At 39.2% G+C, this 6,000-nt stretch overlaps 1 long non-coding RNA gene across 3 annotated transcripts in view; it reads left to right on the top strand.

Moving 5' to 3' along the window:
- LOC148187066 (uncharacterized) overlaps window positions 1–5,722 on the top strand; it is an 11,810-nt gene extending 6,088 nt beyond the window's left edge. For all 3 annotated transcript variants that reach the window (XR_015779142.1, XR_015779140.1, XR_015779141.1), the window contains 4 exons: window positions 1,525–1,638; window positions 1,975–2,166; window positions 4,831–4,992; window positions 5,070–5,722. This is a non-coding gene — a long non-coding RNA (uncharacterized LOC148187066). The remainder of the gene's footprint in view (window positions 1–1,524; window positions 1,639–1,974; window positions 2,167–4,830; window positions 4,993–5,069) is intronic.
- Window positions 5,723–6,000: the final 278 nt, after the last annotated feature.

Here is a 6,000-nt window from a genome sequence, read left to right as displayed (position 1 = left end):
ACAAATATACTAAATTTGGAACAACAAATATACTAAAACTGGAACAACAAATATACTAAATTTGGAACAACAAATATACTAAATTTGGAACATCATTACTAAATTTGGAACATCATTGCTTAATTTCGAACATCATTACTAAATTTGGAACAGCATTACTTAATTTGGAACAAAAATATTTTTAAATCGTAACATGATTACTAAAATTGGAACAACAAATATACTAAATTTGGAACATCATTAGTAAATTTGTAACAAAAGCACTGAAACTGAAGTAAAAATGTACTTTAGTTGTGTGATTGGTTCCACTGTTGAAACTAATAAAGTCAGGCTCCTCAGATGATGGAGATGAGCAGTTGATGATGGCGGTAGCTGCTGCTGAGCAGGAGGTAGCTGCTGCTGCTGCTGCTGAATGGGAGGTAGCTGCTACTGCTGCTGAGTGGGAGGTAACTGCTATTGCTGTGTAACGGGAGGTAGCTGCTACTGCTGCTGAGTGGGAGGTAGCTGCTACTGCTGCAAAATGGGAGGTAGCTGTCATGCTGTCATAGCAAGCGGATCTTCTGTTTGGTTCTAGTTTTAGTATCTGTGCAGCCGGAGCTGCTCGACAGAGCGGAGGCTCTGAGGGAATTCAAAAGGCTCTGAGTGAGGGGGGCCCTCTGAGAGGAACTGTGTCCTTAAAATCTGTCCTGAAATGTCAAAGTTAGGACTCAAACACAATCTTCTCTGTGTGCCAGTTTTATTTCGTGCCCCCCCCCCCAAACAAAAAAGCAACGCATGCACTAAAACTGGAACAACACTGAGAGGATTGTGTTGTGTGAATTTAGGAATGGATTCATGTCCGTGTGTGTGTTTGTGCTGTAAATACTTATATGTAAAAAATGTGTATTTTTCCAGATTTATTATAATTTTTAAGATAATTTTTTCCAGGTCAGTTGCTTTTTTTGTAATACTTTCCTGTTGGTGTGTGTGTGTGTGTGTGTGTGTGTGTTTTGTCTTGTTTTTGTGATATAATTATTATAATTATTGTAATGGGAGGTAGCTGCTGCTGCTGCTGCTGCTGCCGAAAGGGAGGTAGCTTCTACTGCTGCTGAGCGGGAGGTAGCTGTTGCTAAACAGAAGGTAGCTGCTACCGCTGCTGAGCAGAAGGTAGCTGCTAACGCTGCTGAGCAGAAGGTAGCTGCTGCTGCTGCTGAAAGGGAGGTAGCTGCTAACGCTGCTGAGCAGAAGGTAGCTGCTGCTGAGCAGAAGGTAGCTGCTTCAGATAAGCTGTGACATGTGGCTCTCACAGCAAACTGTGCTCAATTATTCTCTGTGCAGCATTAAAGTAAATAGGTGTGTTTCCAATAACCCACAATTTGCACATATTGAGATCCTGATTATAAATTATGCCTGATGGAAACATATTAGTTTTGAAAAAAGTTCTGGCAAAAAAGTTTTTATGATGCTATGAGGTGGAATTTCAGGCGACTGTAAAAAGCCATAAGTTACAAAAATGCAATGGAAACACTTTTTTGTCTTTTCTAGGTCACATGATGCTATGGCTGTGTGCTCGTCAGTAGGAACCGGCTCCCTCATGATGCAGCCGGAGCTAAAAGAGGTGTATCAGAGGTGGACCAGCAGCTTCTGCCTCTCCCCACAGTGAGTGAATAATGTTCTATTTTGAACTTAATCTTATGCTTCGTAATGTTCATAAAGTCTTTGTAATGTGGTTTCAGTCTCAGACTGTTCGATGATCATGTGTCAAAAACAGCTCCAACAAGTTGGCGTTTTTATGCCAATTTTTTTATTTTTGTTTTTTAAATTTGTGACACAGTTTCAAATATACATAATAGTTTTTCTAATACTTACAATTGTACTGCCTGTGTAATGCAGATATAGTAAATTTTACAGGATAATTACATTTATTTTCTATTGTTTCTTTGTCACAAATCTGAAGAAATTCCCTCCATTTGTTTGTGAAATGTTTGCGTTTAGGAGAACAGGACGAATGAACAACCTGAAAGCCTGATGTCTCCGGTCAGAGGCATAAAAACAAGCCATGCAGTTTCCTTCGTCAACTGAACTGAATCCTCCAAAACCTGCATCAACAGCAGTTCACTGCGTTCAGATGCCTTTCACAGGGATTTCAAACATACATCTTTCGAGGACACGACAATTAGCAATTTGGTAAGAAATGTACCACAAAAGAGAAAAAGAGGGAGAGAAAATTATTAAAAATTAAAAAAAAAAACAATAAAAAAGAACTAGGGGAAAAGGTTTATTTTGTTGTTGCAAATTTGAAAAAAAAAGCCTTTCTCTGAGTTTATAAAGTCAGACATTTGTGAAAAAAATCACTCATTTGTAAGGTCGGAAATTTCTAGGAAAAAACACAAATTTTGAGAAAAAAGGTCAGCTTTTCTCTAATCCCCGAAAAACCAAAAAAATCACAATTTTTCTGACTTTTTTGCCTCACTAATTTGCAACTTTATAAACTCAGAGAAAAATTAAGTTTTTGCTCCAAAATTTGTGACATTCATCTCAGGATTTCTGAGTTTTTTTCAGGATATAGTGCTCTTTTTTCCCCAAAAAATCTACAGTGGCCCCAATATACTGCCGTAGCACGCGGATCTTCTCTGTGTTCCAGTTTTATTCTGTGTCGCCCTCTCCAAACAAAAAGACAACACGTGCACTAAAACTGAAACAACACAGAGAAGACTGTGTTTGAGTCCTAACTTTGACATTTCAGGACAGATTTTAAGGACACAATTTCTCTCCATGAAGCTGAACATGAACACAATGTTTCCTAAATAAGTTATTGTATGTAAAATTGGTGAAAATAATGAGTTTAAATGATGAAGTTTAGAAGCAAAAAAGGCTTTGAGCTGAAACAGCAGCAATTCACGTGACCGCCAGCCAGAATAATAAATACTTTATTGATCCTCAGGGGTTGAATTTTGGTTTGTTACAGTCGCTCTGATAGAGAGTTATCACAAGCAGAAATAAGTAACAGGTCAGTTGCTTGTTTTTTGTTTTTTTTTAACACTTTCCTTTTGGTCTGTGTATGTGTGTGTGTGTGTGTGTGTGTGTGTGTGTGTGTTTTGTCTTGTTTTTGTGACATAAACATAATTATATGTTGAAAATTACTTTTACAGATTTATTTAGATTTTCAAGCAGTAAGTTCCCTGTTTTTTGTTCTTTTTTTAAACTTTAACATTTGTGTGTGTGTCTTGTTTTTTTGTGCTGTAATTATATGTATGTATGTATGTAATTATATGTAACCGTATTTTTAAAATCACGTCTACAGAATGATATTTTTAAGCATTGTTTTGTTTTGTTTTTGTTTTAAGTTTGTGTGTGTGAGTGAGAGTGAATCTATATAACAGGGAACCTCCGTATCGTTACACATTCACCAACAGGGGACGTATTTTAAGGTCCCCACTTGGTCATGCTGTAAATCATCCTAAAATATGTGTTAAGGCCTCTGGTTGAATTTTTCAGTATTCGCCAAGAGGGGACCTAAATGTGCGTGTGTGTTAATATCCATATTCAGCTCTGTCCCTGCTGGTTCGAGCAGGTATTTGAACGACCCCTTCACACACATCGCTTTTAACACTCCTCTCCAGGGTGAATGGCTTGCAGTCCCCAGCAGCCTTTCAGACTGTAGATGGGCTGTTAAACAGGCTTCAGTAATGTTAATGTGGATGACATGGAGGTCATAGAATGTATCAGATATGATACAAATGGCTTTATGGGGTTAATATTATTGTATTGCAAGTTTAGGGAAGATGGTGCTGACATGTAAAATTACCAGTCCATAAAGGAGGTTGAGCATTCGTTTGTGTGAAAAAGATTGTTAATCTCTCTATGATCTATGTACATTTGACTCAGTGGCTTTGTGCATTATTAAGTAAGCAATCTGACTGTATTACATTCACACACATAGTTTTATAGATATATTTTTAGATTTAATGGGCCTTCAGTTTTTGAGGTGGACAGAAATATGTAATTTTACTCTAAACTGAAGAGGTGGAGTGACCAGCACCCAAATGATTCTCAGTCCTAACTTTGAATGTTGAACAGTGGAGATTCTCTGCAGTGCGGGGGATGGCTTCTTCTAGCTGATGCTGGTTGTTAGGACATTACACATTGGGCTTCAGGGTTGCTTATTTTTCATATCCATGATGTTGTATCTGATTTAGACTGACTGAGACGTGGCTTATTCCCATCTAATTAAACGTAGTTATCAGTTAACACAGATGTGGATTAACTTCCACGTTATTATACAGACACGTAACGTGCATTGAACTGTTTTTTTTAAACAATGTCTCCTGAAAAGCGCAGCATTGTTTCCTCAGCTGCTGAGCTTATGTGATCATTCCTCAATCTTACCTGCCTACACACATATTACATTTTATTCAGTGATAAATCTGTGCTACTTCTGTGCTAACTTTCAAACAGAAAACAATAGAGTATAGTGAGCAGGGAAAGATGAAGAGTAATACTTGTAATATTCCAGTGTTCTTAATGATATTTCAGGTAGGAATTAAATTATTTAAAACAAGATCAGCTTTTACTTTATGTGAAAAGTCCTGCTAAAATACACTGCAGGTAATGAAGCAGAAAATGAACATATATGTGGTTCAGCTTTCTTTACCAGTAAAAACATTTTCATGTGGAACAAAGTGTTTTGAAAAGTAGACACAGTATTATGTTTGTAACAAAATTATTGTTATAATTGTGTTTTTCTAATTACAGTACATCACAACATATTGTCACGGCCGCTACTGGTGGCTCCAGGTAGTGGCAGTGCTCCCTCTCTCCTTCCCCCTCCCTTCTCTCCCTTTTCTCTAGGTGGGCGTGAGCACTGGTGGTGACGTGGAATGCGCACAGGTGAAGCTGATCCTAATCAGCCTGAGCAGACACACCTGTGACTGAGCAGCGGCTGCAGTGATCCTGCTTGCTTTTTAAGCAGAGCCAGACCTTCTGTCAGTGTCAGACAGTGAACAGTCTCTAGTCAGTCATCGTTCGTTTGTTCACTTCTAGCTCCTTATCTGAATGCCAGCAAGTAAACCTGTGTTCTGTTTCTTCAGCTTTGGATTCTCCACCGTACCTCGACACGCCGCAGCAGCCAAAACTCCAGCCGAACAAAGAGGCTCCCCAGGATCACCGTCGCAGCTTCCACCAGCTCTCCCTGGATCCGAGGACATCCTTTGGATCAGCTTCCACTGTTGCTTTCCGCCACGTCGATCAGCCGGATCCCTATCCTCGTCACCACCAGTTTCCCACCTGCCCAACCCCTACCTTTGTTCCCTATTCTCCGCTGGTACTCAGATGAGTGTTTGTTAAAGAGGTTAGCTTCGTTGCTCGCATTTATTTGGCGTGGAGCCTTTCAGTCAGTCTGAGAGTGATTTTGTAATTCTGTAGTGTGTTTTTGGCGTGTAGCCCTGCAGTTGGTAATTCTGTGTGCAATGAATTAGTGGTAGGTAAATTGTGTTTCTGGTCTTTGACCATTCTGTCTGTGTTGAGGCTCTTAATTCAGACACGCTGTCGTGTCTGAGCTTCATTCAGTTTTTCATCAGTCAGTATTAAGCTTGTAATTTTGTTATTCGTGTTCTGGTCGAACTTATTCGACAATTCAGTTTTCGTTTCATTTCCACCCTCCTAGCTAGGTATTACCTTGTTCTGGTCGTGTGTGATTTTGGTTTTGTAAAGTCTACTCTGTAATAAACACTCGTAAAACTCCGCTTGTTGCCGTGTCTTGTTGTCTCGCACTTGAGCCTCTAAACACCACCCGTAACACATATGCCTTCAACTGCAAAGCTTCCCGCACAAAACTATCCATTGCTAATAGCAAGCTAAAGGCTAACGTGATAGCCAGCCAAATCAAGGCAGCACTAGTAGATCCGATCCAATCACATCGACTGACGTGGGCCTGCCCACCTAAGTAGCATATTCACGTTTCTGTGTGACACTGACACAGAAATAAATAAATGTAGAAATAAATAAATAAATGTGGAAATA

This window comes from Plectropomus leopardus, chromosome 16 (assembly GCF_026936395.1).
Source record: "Plectropomus leopardus strain MGB_pleo_1.0 chromosome 16, ASM2693639v1, whole genome shotgun sequence".
NCBI classification, from domain to species: domain Eukaryota; kingdom Metazoa; phylum Chordata; class Actinopteri; order Perciformes; family Serranidae; genus Plectropomus; species Plectropomus leopardus.
This window is presented reverse-complemented; position numbering and strand designations above follow the sequence as displayed.